This window comes from Carcharodon carcharias, chromosome 26 (assembly GCF_017639515.1).
Source record: "Carcharodon carcharias isolate sCarCar2 chromosome 26, sCarCar2.pri, whole genome shotgun sequence".
NCBI lineage: Eukaryota > Metazoa > Chordata > Chondrichthyes > Lamniformes > Lamnidae > Carcharodon > Carcharodon carcharias.
The window spans coordinates 20559369-20578832 of record NC_054492.1 but is presented as its reverse complement, the minus strand read 5'-3'; the positions used below and the strand labels follow the sequence as shown (position 1 = coordinate 20578832).

Genomic DNA, 19464 nt, shown 5'->3' with positions numbered 1-19464 from the left:
AATGCTGCCCGTCACCTTTCAAACTCGCTCCATCGCCTTCTACCCTTCCCCTGTCACCCAACAACTTCCTCCACCACTATAGACCCACCCAATGTCACCATTCCTCTCCCTCTGTCACCCTTGACCCTCCCCCCAGTTACCCTGGACCCTATCACGACCCACCTCCACGTCTTTCCTCCCCTCAGCCAACACCTGTTACCATCTCCTTGCTCACCCTGACCCTGACCTTGCCCTCTGCCCCCCCCAATTATCTGAGCCACCTGTCTTGTCCCACTTCATGACCTTCCCATGAGACCTTCACAACAGACTCCCACCATGGACCTGCCACCCTACCACATTTCACTCCCCTCTCTGACTGACTGTTCCCTCCTCCCTCTCCCTCTTACCCCCAGCACCCCACTGTCGACACCACCGAACCCACCCTCTAAGGCAACCCACTTCCCCAGACACACTCCCCCCTGCCCCTTTTCCTCGGACATTAAACCCTTTCCCGGACACTCTTCCCACTTTTCCCCCATAAGCCTGTCTTCCCAGTCCAGCCTTCACTCCACCCTTCCAGCCTACCCCCACCCCCAACCCCCTTCCAGCCTTCAGTTGCCTCCCCGTGTCCAGCCTCTGTGCAGCATTTGCTAACGACACGCAAGTGAAGTTATGCGAGGTCCCCATGAAGGAGACAGCAACATCTACAGACCTCAAAGTCGTGGACGAGATGAAGCTTACCCGGGATCCTTGCCGCTTATGTACAGTCGTATAACTGCACATTCTAATTTCCCACTGGCAGGGAACTTAATTTGGAGGGTGAACTGAATTCCGGCGAGGTGGTCTTTTAGTGACCATGCATGAGGTGCTAACGTCTGCAAATTGCAATCCCGACATTGGTCGTCAAGAGCTTTGATCTACCTTGGAAGTCAGGAGAATGAAATTCCTACAATTTATCCCACTGTTGGGGAAATGATTTTATGCCTCCCATCAAATTAAGTGCCCCTGTCTGCCCGCCACCATTCCCACTGCCAACGGGAGTGGAAATTTCTGCCCAATGCCTTTGACAGTACAGTACTCCCTCAGTACTTCACTGAAGTGTCAGCCTAGTTCATGTGTAAAAGCCTGGCAGAGGGGCCTGAAGGCTGCACCATCTCACTGAGTGGTGAGACAACCATCACTGGAGCTGAGGTCTCACAGGGGAATGAAAGCAGTGAGAAGGCTTTTGAGCTTCCTGTGCTTATCAGGATACAGAAACATAACAGGAGAGAAACTCTGTTAATCTCTAACACAAAAGCAAAACGTTGTGGGTGCTGGGAATCTAAAATGAAAACAAAAAATTGTGGAATTACTCAGCAGATCAGGCAGCTTCTGTGGAGAGAAACAGAGTTAACTTTCAGATCGAGGTGACCTTTCATCAGAACTGAGGAAAGATAAAAATGTAAGAGTTTGTAAGCCACTGGAGGGGTTGGGGGGGGGGGGGGGTGCGGTGATGGGGCAGGAAGAACTATTTCTGGGAGCTTGCTGTGTGCATATTGGTTACTGTGTCTCCTCCATTACAACAGTGACTACACTTCAAAAGGTACTTCATTGGCTGTGCTTTGAGAGGTCTGATAGTCGGAAAAGCGCTTTATAAAACGCAAGTCTTCTGTACTTTTCAATGCAAAGGTTCCCTTTTCAACTTCGTCGAGCATTGATGCCGCACTTGGAGGCAGTCATCCCCCCATTGGCTTAGCCCATCGTTCAGCAAGGCAATGGGTACACAGGCGATGGCATCTCATGTGTGAAAAGCAGTTTGTACAGATCTCTGCGGGGCAGACACCCTGAGACTATCCCTTACCATGACCTGTAATGCGTTTTATTGCTGCAATATACGTTTTCAAAAGCTGGAAGTTTGAATAGGGCCCACTCCAATGTGTTAAAGGAGAGAGGGCAGGGAGCTGCTACTCCGCCCGCTGAGCCTACCCTGCAGACTACGGTACTGAGTCACCAGCAGGCAGCACATTTCGTGGTTGCTAAGGTACGGGAGCTCCTGCAGCAGAGAGGTGGAGCCGTGTTACGGGAAGTGATGTTACACTGACGGAGAAAAAATACTTTACCCCCCCCCCCCCCCACACCCCCGAAGAGGAAGGATGTGAGATGCATTGAAGTGCATTTAAATGCAAGTTTTGGTAGCGGTAGCTGTTTCCGCGTGTGACCAGTGAGTGAACTTGGCTGAGTGCAGCAGGGGGAGAGAGCGTGAATAGAAGGTATCTTATTGCTCCATTAGAAACGTTAATGATCGGACTTTTGGGGTGTTTGATATTTTTCTTTTTGAAAGATTTGAATCCAGTTTAATGAAGTGTTTTTGTTGCTGCTGCAAATATTGAATTCCGTTTCGTAAAAAGTTCTCTGGACGCACCAGTGATTAGAATAAAGAGAATTACCTGAAGAACACAAGTTTATTTCTGTCACTGACGCGGAACCTCCTGAAATAGACAGGTTTATACTTGCTAAGAATGACGTGGGCTGTGCCAGGCACCTAAATGTAACCGGACCTGTGTTTCTCTGTCTTTTTATGGCTGCACTTTTTAATTTGTCGTTCTGTTTCCTCCCAGTTTCCCAAACTCTGCTCAGACCGGTCGAACACTTCACTGCTGTAAGCCTGAATGGAAATTCATTGCCCCCATGCGCCCGAGTGACTTGACCCCAAAGAGACTCATCGTTGCCCGTAGTGGTTGTCGTTTTACATCAATGTCCTTGGTCATGTTACCGCACCTTTTAACCCACGTAAAAGAGTTACTTCCCAGCTGGTGCCTCAACCCCAGTTCTTGTACAATCTGTCCGGCTTTTTTTTTGCATCAGGATGCTGGGGGTGTTTTTCAGTATTTCTCTGCAAGTCACCACATTGCTAAGTCTATTGCACGTGTGTGTCAGGCCAACTCCCCTGATGACACACTCCCGAGTTCATTTCGAAGGGGGAGGCGGGGGGCGGTGGTGGGGAGGGAAAAACTGCACTGGTCCAAAAGATGCCGAGTGCTCGACACGTCTGCAATATTGGCTAACCATCCATTCCTGCCTTTAGAGAGGACCCTACGTGGTTTGTTGTGCCCTTTGTAAGATAAGTAATTATCTATATAGGAGTTTAGAATTTGTAACTTGTATGGGCTTTTTTTATTCATTCATGGGATGTGGGTGTCACTGGCTAGGCAAGCATTTATTGCCCATCCCTAATTGCCCTTGGGAAGGTGGTGGTGAGCTGCCTCCTTGAACCACTGCAGTCCATGTGGTGCAGGTACACCCACAGAGCTGTTAGGGAGGGAGTTCCAGGATTTTGACCCAGCGACAGCGAAGGAAAAGCTGATATATTTCCAATTCAGGATGGTGAGTGGCTTGGAGGGGAGCTTCCAGGTGGTGGTGTTCCCATGTGTCTGTTGCTGTTGTCCTTCTAGATGGTAGTAGTCATGGATTTGGAAGGTGCTGTCTGAGGAGCCTTGGTGAGTTGCTGCAGTGCATCTTGTAGGTGGTACACACTGCTGTTACTGTGCATCGTTGGCGGAGGGAGTGAATGTTTGTGGATGGGGTGCCAATCAAGCGGACTGCTTTGTCCTGGATGGTGTCAAACTTGAGTGCTGTTGGAGCTGCACTCATCCAGGCATTTGGGTTGGGCTGTTAGTGTCAATGTGGGAAGGCAATTATAATAAAAAATTTAAACATATCATGTTTAACTCATCCACTCCTGACTTGTGCCTTGTAGTTGGTGGGAAGGCTGTGATGTGAAGAACTCCTATTTCGTATAATGCTTTGGCTAAAGATAACATTGAAGATCCCACTGAAGTGATGTGGCTGATACAGTGTAGGTCTGTTTGATTGCTGTTGACAGGGTGGCGGGGGTTGGTTTGTAGAAGGACTAGGAGGTACCTCATCATGATGCTCCAACCATCATGACTTGATGAACCATAGCCTTTCATTTTCATAAACTTCATTCAAGTCTATTCCAAAAATCAACATTACCTGCTTTCCTGGATCTGGAAACCCTTGTGAAGCAGTGATAATAAAGTTGTTGAACACACACATTGGATCTGCTTAAGATGTTGGGTTGGTAATAGTAACATTAACCAACTTTTGTTGCAGCATGTTTTTACACTGATTCTCCATAGTACAGTGCGCATCGTGGAAACACAATTCAAACATTTATTAAACTGACTGTGGATCTTTCTGGCTACAGATGAATGAGAACATTTCTGTTCCTGTCACTGATTTCTACAGCGGCTGTGTCGCAACAGGTAAGCGGGCTGTTATTACTCATTAACAGCTCACTTGCCTTGCACCACTCCACATGATATGTTTAAATTTTTTATTATAATTGCCTTCCCACATTGACACTAACAGCCCTACCCAAATGTGCCACCTATGCTGCTCCTTGGGGAAGCTGCTGTACACATTCCAATTAATTCTGGATTAAAATTCTTCCCTACTTGTTTTCTCTTCCTCCCAAAGAGCAGGGAAGTTGCCTGTTAAGAGCAGACAGGTCCAGATGAGTTAGTACTGGCATTGAATGATGGACCAAAACTTCATTTATTTTTAGGATTTTTTTCTTAGAAAGGTCGTCGAGCTGTGGGTGGTGATGCATTTTTTTTCTTTGCCCATCCTAAGTTTCTATGAGAAGTTATTGGTCAGCTGCTGCCTTGCAATGCTGGTGTGGAGTTTTTATTTTAAAAGCTGAGGGACTTGTGGAGCCACCCGCAGCGTTTTGAGGCAACTACGTAGCATGGAATGGGGATCGCGTGTTGGCCAGACTGCTTTCCCTATCCTGAAGGACTTTAGTGAGCCTGTTTTTTCTTGAGTGTGACAGTCTGGGATCTGTCTTGGTCATTTTTGGTTTACTGGTGTCAGTATGCAAATGAATGATTTGTTGTCAGTATGCAAATGAATGATTTACAAATGAATGAATGATTTACTGGTGTCAGTATGCAAATGAATGATTTGTTGAATTCATTTTCGTAAGGGTGTAATTGGAACTGGTTGGGGTAGAAGTGCACCTGGGGCCCTTTAGCGTGAGGCTTCATCAACATTTTTTTTTGTGTGGAGCTGCTGGTGTCTGTCAGCTCTCCACAGCATCTTGTGACTTGAAGATGACTAATGCTGGGCCATTTGGCTTGCTACCAGAGGCCTGAAGGTAAGCCCTGGGAGGACGGACAGGGTTGCCGAGGGTGACGATCACTACGAGTGTTTAGTTATATTAACACTCGTGTTTTCCTAGGTCCCAGGATGTTTTTCAAATTTTATTTTAATAAAAGCTTCCCTTTCATTGGCTGCTGCAATCGGAATGGGGTAGGCCAGCCCTACCCCACCAATTGACCAATTTCTGTCAGGAGATATAAAACAGGCATAGGGTGTCTTGGATACAAAAGGCCTAAGACCTAGTTGGGCACCAGGGCCACCTGAAAAATAGCCTGACCCTATTTTGGGTCAGACTTCATTTTTCGGTGTCCTTGGCATGCAGGATGTTGGTCCCTGAAATTGAGCCTTGCTAAGTCTGAAAAATGGATGCAACGAGTCAATTTCTACCCCGCTATCATTGTGCTTTGTCGAGGTCACAAAGCATTCCCACCATGTTACTCTACCCAATACCCAACTCCACTCTAGGGTCTGCCAATCTGAAGCTGATGTTCACCCACTCCTGTTAACTGGATGGTGATGTTAATTTTTCTTTCTTTACCTTGTGCATCTTGAGCCCTTAAGTGTGAGCTTCAGTCTAACAGCACGGCCTCCTCCATCATCCCAGCAGAGATCAGCTAACTCATATGTGTGGCTTGGCTGCTGACTAGGATGGCAGGGATGTTCAGCAGGTCTGGCAGCATCGGCGGAGAAGAAAAGAGTTGACGTTTCGAGTCCTCATGACCCTTCGACAGAACTTGAGTGAGTCCAAGAAAGTTTAAATATAAGCTGGTTTAAGGTGTGTGTGTGTGTGTGTGTGTGTGTTGGGGGGGGCAGTGGGGGGGGGGGGGGGGGGGTGGGGGGGGGGGCGCGGGCGGGGGAGAGAGAGAGAGAGAGAAGTGGAGGAGGTTGGTGTGGTTGTAGGGACAAACAAGCAGTGATAGAAGCAGATCATCAACAGATGTCACAAACAACAGAACAAAAGAACACATAGGTGTTAAAGTTGGTGATATTATCTACACGAATGTGCTAATTAAGAATGGATGGTAGGGCATTCAAGGTATAGCTCTAGTGGGGGTGGGGGGAGCATAAAAGATTTAAAAATATTTAAAAATAATGGAAATTGGTGGGAAAAGAAAAATCTATACAATTTATTGGAAAAAAAAACAAAAGGAAGGGGGAAACAGAAAGGGATTGGGGACGGAGGAGGGAGCTCAAGACCTAAAGTTGTTGAATTCAACAACTTTAGGTCTTGAGCTCCCTCCTCCGTCCCCAATCCCTTTCTGTTTCCCCCTTCCTTTTGTTTTTTTTCCAATAAATTGTATAGATTTTTCTTTTCCCACCAATTTCCATTATTTTTAAATATTTTTAAATCTTTTATGCTCCCCCCACCCCCACTAGAGCTATACCTTGAGTGCCCTACCATCCATTCTTAATTAGCACATTCGTGTAGATAATATCACCAACTTTAACACCTATGTGTTCTTTTGTTCTGTTGTTTGTGACATCTTTTGATGATCTGCTTCTATCACTGCTTGTTTGTCCCTACAACCACACCAACCCCCTCCACTTCTCTCTCTCTCTCCCCCCAACACACCTTAAACCAACTTATATTTCAACTCTTTCTCGGACTCACTCAAGTTCTGTCGAAGGGTCATGAGGACTCGAAACGTCAACTCTTTTCTTCTCCGCCGATGCTGCCAGACCTGCTGAGTTTTTCCAGGTAATCCTGTTTTTGTTTTGGATTTCCAGCATCCGCAGTATTTTTGCTTTTATTATTATGGCAGGAATGTTCATGATTTGTGATGGCTTGAGATTTCGGTGCTGTAGTTTCCAGGCAATCTGTGGCTGACCATCATTTAAAGAATGCAAATGATGCATTTAAATTACTTCTTCCTTCCCATACAATTAGTATGTACTAAGCTGGTTAAAGTCTGAGTGAGTACTGTTGGAAATCAGCTGCAGGGTCCATAAGTGAGTGGCTAAATAGAAAATCATATTGATTGACTTCCTTTGCTATTCTTGCTGCTGATTTGGGAAGTATTTTAGCTGGGAATAACGACTGAATAGTGCTCCCCACACCTCTTGCGGAGATTCCAAAATGGTGATACTTCACAGACCGCACCCTTTAATAATTAAATCTTCCTGACAGTGAAGGAGGAGAACGGATGTGAAAAGTACCTCCCCTGTGCTATTGCTGCCTTTGCCAACGCACAAGGTAAGCAAGTGATGGAACAAGTCCAGCAATGCACCAACCAATAATTCCTCCTATTCTTTCCCCTCAGTCCAGTAGTGTTCTGCTGTGTTTTTAAAGGAATGCTGGCATTCCATTTTGCAGCACGTTGCTTCCCATATTTGTCATGGTGCTGCCTCAAAACTATGGGATAAATATCAATGAAGAATACATTTTATTAAATATTATAAATGGGTAAATGAGTGGGAACCCCTTCCCCCTGCACACCCCCTCCCCGGCCAGCCCCAGGAGTTTATCCCAATTATCCGCTGTTCACCATGATGAATGAGCAAAATGGAAAGTGGTCCGGGTTGCAATGAAGAATTTGCCTCAGACATAAGAGGTCCAGTGAAGTGTTCCTGATTTACTGTTGCCTCAATGGATCCAGCCTGGGATTTCTCTCAGTGGGGGAAAAGAAGGTGTGTATTAGCTCGAGGAGGCAGATATGGAGTTGAGTTGTGGAGTGTGCATGGATAATAGTTTAGGCTGTTATTTCAAAGGGAGTATGGTGTGACCAAAAAATGGACACTTAACTGAGAAAATTAATGAAGTGTGAGAGATTAAAAGGAGAAGCCAGGGAGGGATCTTAGAGGTTGGTGAGGATGCTTTACAGTGAACACTGCTGTATCTGATTGAGGTATCCTTGATACATGGGAGCTGAAATGGTTAAAAAAAAATTCCTCTACGCTAAATTTTCCTTCAGAAACAAAAAATTCTATTTTAAAGAATATTGAGGTTTGCTATCTGTGAATTTCTCAAGTGCAGAGATTACTTTGTGCTGATCCAGCTCTTAGTACTTCTTGGGGCACCACCTTTTTAATTCTTGTGACTTGGAAAAATACATCATTGAACACGTCAATAGCTAAGCACCCCAGAAACCAGGGGTGTGTTTGGGGGTGGGGGTGTGTTTGGGGGGGGGGCGCGGTTACTGGGGCAGAGGTGATGGAGGGGAAGCTGTTTTTCATGGAGGGTTATGGGAGAAACAGACTTCAGTGGCAGGGTTTTTGGTGCGATAGGGAGCTGGGCAGGCACGGAATTTCGTGACGCTGGCTGGTATGGTGGTTCCCCATCACGGCCCCGACTCCTGGTCATTTGTCCAGGAGGCTGGATTGGGTGAGGGAAGACTGGCTACCTGCCCACAATTCGCGGGTAGCTTGTTAACTCAATTAAAAGGCCGATCAAGGTCATTGATCAGAGGCCAACTGGGATTTTCCAGTTAGCCTCTGAGCCTTCAGGCAGCCTCGGGGCTGGAGGTAGGGAAAACCAGTGCTCCAAGTTCACTTGTCAGGCCCCTTCCCACCCATTGGCAGTCGTCATACCTACTTGGCCACAGCTGCGATGGTGGCCACTTGTGGAAGGCTTTCTCCTCCACAATGGTGGTCTGGCATCTGAGGCCATTTCTTAATTTGTGTACCCTCCTTATCCCTCCCTTGAATTGCAGGCTGCAGCTCCTTCAGCACCAGAGGTTTCCTATTGGCTGCAGCTTCAAGAGTCCGTCTGCTGTCCTTCTGTTGGATGATGAGCATGCCCTTTGACCATTAATTGGTCAATCCTGATAAAAATGGCCGTCAGGTGACTGTTCCCGCCACTTTGCAGGATCGGGACCTGCATTTGAGGCGACGCTGGGGTCCCGACCTCAAACGGAAAATCCGGGCCTTGGTGCCAAGTTTACATTTTACAAATTCCTGGGCAACTGTGACCAAAGCTTCAGGTGAAAGCTTGGACAGAGCAGAGATTGGGCAAACTGAATCTCATACCCTGATCACAATGAATGTTCAGCCCTGCTCCTGTGGAAGTGCTGGTTAGTTCAAACAGTATATTCATGCATAGTGCTGGAAGCAGTAATGTTGCCCCATTCACTATACAATGGCTGCAGCAGCACTGGAAAGGGGCCACTGATTATCAGGTGAAGCTGGTGGAAGAATTTTATTCTCTCTGGAACAATAGTGCTGTGCGTACAAATCTTATCTTGCCCAGTGCAGCTTCTTTACGCATCCTGGTAAATAGTTGTGTTGGCTAACAATGTTAGTGGAAGAATACCAGGAAACTGTGGGTTATCTTTTGCTGAATGATATGCTCTTTTACAAATACTTTCCTACTGGGAAAAGCAAGAACCCACCTGAACCACTATAGTCACTAGAATACCTGTGAAAATAAGCTCAATTTGGGAACAAGGAATCGAATTCATGCTCTCGTTCTGTGCAAGATGTCCAACTGTCTAGAATATTGACTGGGACGATACAAGGACTTTCACTACTCTGTCCTGAAAACCTTGATCTCCTAAATTTCAAGATGGTCATCTATCATTCTTACCTTCTGTAATTGCTTGACGATGGGAATCGATGCATGGCTGTGGAATTAATTTAATTTATTTTTGTTGGGTTGTACGTGATGGCATGCTTTCTTATCCTGTAAGTAATAGTCAGCATATTACTCCTTGGCTTTGTATGCTCAGTTGGTAGCACCTAGGCCTCTGAATCATAAGGTTCTGGGTTCAGGTCCCACTCCAGGGCTTGAGCACAAAAATCTACACTGACACACTAGTGCAATACTGAGGAAATTATCCATTGCTGGTTGTGGGATTTTGCTGAGTGCAAATTAGCTGTGGAGTTTCCTACATTACAACAGTGACTACACTTCAAAAACTTCATTAACTTGCAAATCCAGCCCCATCTTCCCAGTTCTTTATATTGTTAACCATAACAAAATGTGAGTCACCACCTCAAATCTCTTTACAGGTTCCTGACTTGCCCTCCTACAGTGGCCAATTAACTTCCTCTCTTAAGGTCCTAATCATTCACACACCCTCCTCTCCACCGTGAGCTGGTGGGGCTTCTACAAGGTGGTGCTCTTTCTTCCTACCACACCCCGTCCCACCCCACCACCACCACCACCCACACTTCTTTTTAATAATGAACCCCTATTGATGTTAAAGTCTTAACAATGATTTGCAGCATAATTTCTCAAACTTCATTTTCCGAAGTGACCTAGTGAGATTTTTGTATTTCACCTAATTGTAGAGATTTTTGCTGAAATCAGGAGAGTTTCCCTGGTATCCTGATCAATATTTATCCCTCAGTCAACATTAACAGGTTAGATGGACATCATGTTCGTGGGAGTTTGCGGTGTACAAAATGGCTACCACATTTTTGAAATTATACATCAAAAAGAATACGGCTGAAGTGAAAGGCAGAATATCTGTTGGAATCAAATTTGTCTTGGAATTTATGTCGCACCTTTTGTGACTTCAGAGTGCTCCAAAGCACTTCACGGCCATGAAGTAGTCTTTTTGTGTCACTGTGTAACAGCTGTAATTCTGAAAATGTGGCAGCTATTTAGTATACTGCAAACTCCCATGAACATGATATCCAGAAAACCTGTTAATGTTGACTGAGGGATAAATATTGCACAGGACACCAGGGAAACACTCCTGATATTCTTCATAATAGTGCCAAAGGAAATGTTATGTCTACCTGAGAGGGCAGACATTTAACAACTTGTCCAAAAGATGGCATCTCTCACAGTGCAGCAACTCGCAATCCTGCACTGGAATGTCAGTCTAGATTATGCCTCTGGAGTGGGACTTGAACAAAGCATCCAATCTCCTTCTCCATCTGTACAACACTAACCGCATTAATGAGCAACTCTTAGTAAGGCCTAAGCTCAATACTGTCGGTGTGTGTATCACAGAGTGCACATAATTTCTCTCCAAAATATTGGCTTGAAAAGCTGCTTCAAGGAAGCAAGTAGATAGTTTAATGCCTGCCTTAGCTGTAGCACTTCTCAGTATGGATTAAGATTTGTACAAACCAGCACAAAATTCACAATGGGGTCAGCAGTAGTTACTGAACAATATGTCCTTAAGCGAGCTGACCTGGATCCCAAAATGTCGAATATTTGGAAAAGGACTAGATGTGGCCTCCCTCACTTCAATGAAATGATTACCAAAAGTATCTGCTTCAGGTGTTTGGCAGTTCCTGATTCAGTGAACTTTCTACTGTTAATGCCACTGCATTGCAGTGGATCAAAGTAAATGTGGAAGAAAATAAGATTCAGGACAGAGAAAGAAGGAATTAATATAAAAACAACTTACATTTATATAGTGCCTTTAACATGGTAAAATATGGCAATAATATATGTCTGAGTGTATGTAAACCATTTTAGCCATGTTCAGCTATCGTCATGCTTTTGGAAACATAGCTTGAAGATGTTTTCTTTAAACTGGGTATGATCAGGTCTAAGATCTTTTCAAACTGGTCAAGGCCTCTTATGACGACTGAATCACTTTTTGCTTTAGTCATGAATAAACAAATGGGCCTGAGTTCCAGGAGTGGGGGCTTTGTTTCTGATCATTCTGCCTTTTTTATTTTTCATTTTTTTAAAAAAAAGTACCAATGGGATTTTTTTACGTGTTGGTGACTTGCACACAGGCCTTAGGCTAATGTATTTGTCATGTCTGAAGATTGCAGCATTATCAGCTGTTTATTCTGCCCTTCGGTTTAAGATTTCCAGCTTCACACAGTGAGTCATGCTATATCCTGTTAGAATGTTTTCTTTCACCAGAAGCAAGCCCTTGGACTGAATACACGCCTTTATCTCCCATCTCAACTCTATAATTCTGTACATTTGAATTGGGGATATTGCTTGCTAACTATGGCAACCAGTGTAGAACCTTGGACAATATTGTGGAATAGAGTGAGCATTTTTTTTTAAATTAATGTTAACCATTTTTTACTTTTGTAGAAAGTCCACCCGCCCATAAAATGAGATTCAGGAAGCAATTGGTTGTTTGATATCACAATCATAAGTAATTTCTGACTTCCTTTCAGCTTTGGGTTCGCAGTCTGAACAAAATGGCTCCATAACTTTGGGGTTTACTTCAATTTCAGATTTTTAGGATCGTATTCTGTGGAGAATGCACTGAGGTGAAGGAGGGGTGAAGAGAGGAGACTTTTGGGTATTAACTTCACTATCTTACTGTTTGTTCTTTTCAGGTCTTTTGACCCAAGGCCCGGCCTTCACTAGAGAGGTTCTCGCAGTACTGATCAGGTAATTCTGTTCACCTTCCATTTTGGCCTCTGGAATGTGTTAATTGATTTGGTGGTTTTGTTTACTATGGCAACAGTCAACATTAGACGTTGAGTGGAATGACACATTTTTATAGAGTCATTGTTCAATGATGCGACATTTTGCTTTTATGTAGAAAGACAAACTCTCTGGAAGGAATTTCCTGTGGAGGCTAATTTTGTTTGGTGTAATGAGTACAATTCCAAATCTCCAGAACCTCAAGTCTGAAGCCTTCATTAATTTACAAAAATAAAGACTTGCATTTATGATTTTCCACAACCACCAAACATCTTAAAGTTCTTTGCAGCCAATGAACAACTTTTGAAGTGTAATCACTGTTGTAATGCAGGAAATATGGCAGCTAATTTTGTGCACAGCAGCTCCCACAAACAGCCAAGTGGTAAATGTCTAGTTTTTTGTGATGTTGATTGAGTGATAAATATTGGCCAAGGCACTGGGGCAAACACCCCTGCTCTGCTTTAAAATAGTGCCTTTGGATCTTTTATGTCCACCAGCGAAGACCCATCAATGTCTCATCAGAAAGACGCCACTTCCAACTGTGCATCAATCCCTTAGTATTGCACTGGAGTGTCCGCCTTGATTTTTGTGCTGGAATAGGACTTGAACCTGGAACGCTGTGACATTTACAATAGGTTCTCTCATCAATTGAAGATTTGCTTCATTGGCCCGTGATCCAGTTCTTGAAGTATATGTACCAATGCTTCCAACTATTGACTCAACTAGAATGTACACGTTCCATGTTCCAACAAAATCATTGGACTGTATGTCTCTAGTTTACTATATAAGCTAATTTGACCCATGGGTTATTGACAAATGAAAATATCCTTTCAATAGTCACAGCCTCGTACTTTCTGCAATGTAGCATGTCGGTGATATGCCTTTGAAGCTTGTTTAGGATTTTTAAAGAATCTAATGTGTAATTCAAGCAAGGCAGCCAGAATGCGTTGTTATCTCTTGTGCTCACTCTACAATGTAAATCAGTCTGAAGAGGTGTCTAAGAACTGAGTCAGATCACTCAATTAAGCAGTCTATTAACTGTAAAATGATAAAACTTGTTGGGAGTATTTATAACCTGTTCAATTAGCTATGGCCCTAAACAGAATTCTGAACCTTTTAGAAGACTTCTAGTGTGTGGGCACTGCATGCAACAATGTGAAAGCATTGCAGTTATTTACTTTCTAGTTATAATCTAGTAATTTAGCTGCCCACAAGGTTATGACATCCCAGTGAAAATATTCAGCAATTAATGGTTCGCAGCAATTGTTCTTTTTTCCAGAATTCATTCAGCACTGCAAATCCAGTGTTTAATTGGATTGATGTTAGGCTCGTGCATTAACTAGATAAAGTGAATTTTCCCATTTTTATATTTAAAAAAAACTAATATAAATATAACTTTTAAAGGGACATCCCCTTGTAAAATTGTTAAAAGATTTTTTTTTACTGAGAATGATGCTGCTTTTGACTTGTTTCTGAAAATTGGAGTATTTTCATTTCCAAAGGAGCTTTTGTGGTTTATTTTGAAGCTACAGGTCATTGAATAATCAGTGGATTTGGTGCCAAATTGTGAATGATTTTTTTTGCATTTACCTTATTTTGTTAGTTATGTTGTAGTATCTGGATGTTGTTAAAGCTGATCAGTCTGGGGCCATCCACAAAAGCTAAATGTTTTTCCTTTTCCGCCTCTTTAAGGGATTGTATGTTTTAACGTATGGCAAAAGACACCGGTGAGCTGGTTCTTGAGTTATCAGATCTACTTTTGGCTGGCACTTGATGGAGAATAGCACTGGGTTTAAAAAGAGAAACCATGGGGAAATGATATGGAGCTGCTCTCTCAACGCTTGGCGCAGAAGAGTTACAATTCCATAAGCTTTCGACCTCAGATGGCCTCTTGTCCAACCCTTATATCACTGAGTCTCCTATACCTCTTTTTCACCAGCTGATGTCTAACAGGGAGGTGGAAGGGTGGAAGGAGGGGAGGCTGGTTAAGAGTGCTAAATGTTTTTTGATTTTATTGTCTACCCACAGGAAGTAGAGGCTTCAGTCAGTTTTTGTAAGTGCGTGATCAATGGGGCCTGATTAACTGTGTATACTGTGAAAGCAGAGCAACCTCTCTTTTCTCAATTGGTTCCTTTATTGCCAGTGTGGGGAGGGTCAGGGAAGTGGAGACTGCATGAAGGCCGATGGAGAGAAAGGCAAATGGGGATTCAGTCATTCAGAAGATCGATTGTAAGTTACTGTGTTGCTAAGGTACCATTCAGTTGTGTTTCTTGTTGCAATTGACTTTCCCTGCTTGTCAGTGACGATTCTGAATTAAAGTTGAAACATTAATTTTCAATGACTGTCTTTTAATTGCCTGTTGGTGAGTTATGAAATGGAAATTGGATTGCGTTTCTAGTTGTATTAACACCTCTGGTCTTGTGGCACAGCGGTGGTGCACCTACCTTTGGGCCAGAAGTTCTGGGTTAGTCCCGTTTCAAGACTTGATGGCCAGGGAAGATGCATTGATAATGTGGCCAAACAGGTTGATTATCAGCCTGTAAATCCTTCCAATATGCTTGGTGGCAGGTGGTAAGATTGGGAGAGTTTCTTGCTCAGCCATACTGCAGAAAGCAATGACAAAGCACGCAGTTTTTTGCCAAGCACAATTATGGACCAACCCAATGGAAGTCCAAGGTTGCCAATGCCCTCTTAGAGCACAGTAGCAGGAGGGGATTAACATCACTGCTCATCTAAGTTAGTTAACTTGAAGTTTTAAATTGGGGGCCACCTTTGTATAAAGCATTTCCTTCTTATATTTTGGATTTCCAAAAGCTGCAGTTTTTTTAATCATCCTAGTTTTGTAAAAAAATATTCCCCTCATCCTCTCTCTGTTCTCTAATTTTCCAAGTTGAAAAGCTTTTACTCTTCTGTCAGTGAGAAGCAGTCCTGTTGTGTGGTATTAATATCTGCACCACACTGATGTACGTAGTGCAAATGCAGGCTTTTCATTGTGACACTGTTTCACAGTGATGGTGCAATATAAGTGTGGCTGCCCCAGCATCTCTATTGTTTTTGGGTTTTTTTCTAATTTAATACAGGAAGCTGTCTTTAGCAGTTTGAATTGGTAATACAGAAAATAGTGTTTGGTGAACATGATTTGTGTGGACATGCACCTACCCCTGCTTTTCCCTCCTCACACTGCAGTATTGTAATCAGCCTGTGTGCTTTTTACTGACACCTCTATAGTCATGATGTATCACACTTTTACAGGTTGCAATATGTTGGCATTATGCCCCTTTACAACTAATGTAATATCTGGTATCATTATTTGACTTTCTTGGAATCCCTCCAGGTTTTTGGCTGAAGGAATGTGTTGTGCATAAGTTTCTTAATTGGCATCTTGTTATTTCAGCTCTGGTTAGTGCAACTGGAAGCAGAGGAATTAGAAGAGCAGTTGGCTCTGATGAAAGGTCATTGGCGTGAAACTAGAGCCTTTTGCCTTCCTCTCTCCACCAAAGCTGAATGACGCCAGCATTTCCTGTGCTTTATTTCTCTTGGATTTTGTGGAGCAGCTTCTTTTGTTTTGTGTTTTATTAGTTGGGGTTATTATCAATGAGGAGTGGAATTCATTAATGACTCTTCTCATTTTGCCTCCCTGGAAGGAGTTACCTCAGCACAAGACTCTCTGGACCTTTGTATTCTATGGTTCCGTTTCACATTGGGAGTTCCCTCAATGATTAAGCCCTTTGGGAAGCGACAGTTAGTTGTTAAATAACCAATTTTAAAACCTATTTTAAAAACTAGTAATATCAACCAGTTGGTTGATTACTTTTTTTTGACCAACTGACTGAATTGTGTCCAGGTTTCATCATTTGCACTGTGATTTCACTCTAGCTTTGTCAATATAATTCTATTATACCACATATATGCATCAATGTCCTTGCAGCACACACTCCCAGCTTATGATATAAGAGAGGGTTTCACGCCTCTTGGAGTTTGGGCTTTTCCCAGTACTCAAATGTTTGCAACTAGCAGTTTATCAATTGAAACCTGCATCTTTACTAACAAATTGTGTTGTGCGTGTACATTTTTAAAATAACAAATCTTTAGCCATTCTCTGAAGATATAATGGATATGTATTCTTTTTGTATCCGAGAAGGGGAAAATTATCAGAGGAATGGGCGCAGGCTAAAACTACTAGACTAAATTTATTTACAAATGAAAAATATACAGAAGTTCTTACTGTCATAGATGTCCATATGGAGATATTTAAAAGTGAATGAGTTTCAGTTTACTCATGGAGTTTGTTATTATCAAGTGAAAACTGCAAGGTAGAGATACAGTTTATCATAAAGATTCTTATGAATTTTTTTTTAAGCAAGCAGGTGTTTCCAGTCCGGACAGAAGTTGCAGCTTTCGTTTGTAAATATTCCTGTTTTACTGGAAAAAGTTCACGTGAACAACTTGGGATTTCCTGTTTTGTGTCGCATTGACTTGGAGTTAAAGGTTCAAGGAGAACTTTCAGTGCTGTGATGTGGGAGATATGAACTAGTTTGTGAGCAGATTTGTTTTTCATTCTGTCTCCTATATGAAACAACAGTACGTGTTGAAACTATGCAAGTCCTTGGAGGATGGTAGCTGTGTGTGTCTGAACTTTGTCCTTCATGTAACTTGTGGGAATTCCCAATTGTAAGATTCCTGCAGGCCCTGTAACTTCTTTTTCTCTCTCTGGCCAAATATCTGGAGCAGCTGCCTGTGTCCGCCTGCTATTGAAGTTCTGAACCTATTAGTGAGATGGTCTATAGGTTTAAAGTTGTTGTGTTTATAATTTTCATTAAGATACCCATATGAAAATCCCTAATTGCTCTTGCAGCTCTAGTACTGATTGTATTGCAAGGCAACAGATGTTCCATGAAACTTCTAACTTGATCTGAGGGCTAATGTTTTAAACTGTTTAACTTTGAAGCCATACCATGTGCTACACTGCAGACCACTTTTCAAGTGTAAGCATTCCAGTTTTACCTTTGATTCATTATAATAGCAAGGTGATTGAGAAATCTGCAATGTATGTACACATGAACATGCAAAGATCTTAAACCCAACAGAAAGCACTCAATTCGAACTCCCCTCTTTTACAGGAAGCAAAAGTTATTGGGGAAGAACATTGGAGCCTAAGAGTGCAATGGATTTACAGGGAATTAATAGGATGATGGGATTGATCTATTGAAAAACACTGCTTAATTTCTGGCTTTACAGCCATTACCGCAACTTCTTCCTGAAGCCGTTTTCACAAATTCTAATTTGGGGGTGGATTATAAAGGCCTCGAGCCGAAATGTTTGCCTTTTGGCAGCTTGATTAGCCAGTCCTAAGGTTTCAAGAGCTGGAGAGGCTGATGCAAGCATTTGGCTTGCCCAGCTGAGAGAGGGTATGAAAGAACTTGAGAGGCAAAACAATCACATACTGAGATTCCCCCTTCTAATCAGTTCAGTGACTAATGACTGGCAAAGTTGAATCCAGGCCTGTATCAGGCTGAGTTTGTCATTACTATGTACGGTAGAAATCTAATTGGAGACTGCTCTGTTCAGTTCTGCACATTTTTATTCATTCTTTGTGGGGTGTGAACAATACTGGCTAGGCCAGCACTTATTGTCCATCCCTAATTTCCCTTGAGAAGGTGGTGTTGAGCTGCTGCCTTGAATCACTATAGTCTGTAGTTTACACCCACAGTGCTGTTAGAGAGGGACTTCCAGGATTTTGACCCAGTGACAGTGGCGATATAGTTCCAAATCAGGATGATGTGTGACTTGGAGGGGAGCTTGCAGCTGACAGTGTTTCCATGTCTCTGTTGCCCTTATCCTTCTAGGTGGTAGAGGTTGTGGGTTTGGCAGCTGTTCTTGAAGGAACCTTAATGAGGTGCTGTATGCATCTTGCAAATGGTGCACACTTGCTGTCGCTGTGCACCAGTGGCAATGAGAATGATTAATGTGTTGCGTGGGGTGCAGATCGAGTGGGCTGCTTTGTCTTGGATGGCGTCAAGCTTTTTGAGTGTTGCCTGGATGAGTGCAACTCTGACAAATGGAGAGAATTCCATCACACTCCTGACTTGTGTTTTGTAGATGGTGGACAGGCTTTGTGGAATCAGGAGGTAAGTTCCTCAGCATGATTCCTGCTATTTGTAGCCACAATATTTATGCAACTGTTCCAGTTTGGCTTCTGAATCGATCAGCAACCCCCAGGATGATGATAGTGGGGGATTCAGTGAAGGTAATGTCAAAGGGCGATGGTTCCATTCTCTTTTGTTGGAGATGGTCATTGCCTGGCACATGTGTGGTGTGAATGTTACTTGCCACTTTATCAGCCCAAGTCAGAATTTTGTCCAGATTTTGCTGCATATGGACATGGACTGCTTCAGTGTCTGAGAAGTTGTAAATGGTACTAAACATTGAGCAATCATCAGTGAACATCCCCACTTCTGCCCTTATGAGGGAGGGGAGGTTATTGATGAAACAGCTGAAGATTATTGGGCCTAGGGCACTACCCTGAGGAACTCCTGCAACATTGTCCTGGGGCTGAGATGATTGGCCTCAAACCACAACCATCTAACTTTGTGCTCAGTATGACTCCAGCCAGTGGAGAATTTCTCCCCCACTCCCACCCTGATTCCCATTGACTTTAGTCTTGCTAGAATTCCTTGATGCTGCACTCGAACAAATGCTGCCTGGTATTAAGGGCAGCCACTGTCTTCTTACCTCTGCGATTCAGCTGTTTGCAGCCTTGGTCCAAACATGGACCAATGAGGTTGGGAACCGAGCGATCCTGGCAGAACCCAAACTGAGCGTCAGTGAGCAGGTTGATGTTGAGTAAGTGCCGCTTGTTAGCACTGTCAACAGCACCTTCCATCACTGCTGATTGAAAGTGGACCGATGGGGCGGTAATTGGCTGGGTTGGATTGCCTCTCTTTGCAGACTGGATATTCCTGGACAATTTTCAGCATTATCTAGTAGATGACAGTGTTGCTGTACTGGAACAGCTTGGCTAGGTGTGT

General features: G+C 43.4%; 1 protein-coding gene across 4 annotated transcripts in view; it reads left to right on the top strand.

The window, feature by feature from the left end:
* The first annotated feature begins 2077 nt into the window (after positions 1 to 2077).
* Positions 2078 to 19464, top strand: part of rab27a (RAB27A, member RAS oncogene family) — a 126634-nt gene continuing 109247 nt past the window's right edge. For 2 of the 4 annotated variants that reach the window (XM_041175141.1, XM_041175140.1), the window contains exons 1-2: positions 2078 to 2228; positions 12346 to 12400. The gene's annotated coding sequence lies outside the window, so the exon portion shown is untranslated. Of the gene's footprint in view, positions 2229 to 11949; positions 12047 to 12345; positions 12401 to 19464 lie in introns of those variants that run through there. The other 2 variants (XM_041175142.1, XM_041175144.1) reach the window with 2 other exon arrangements.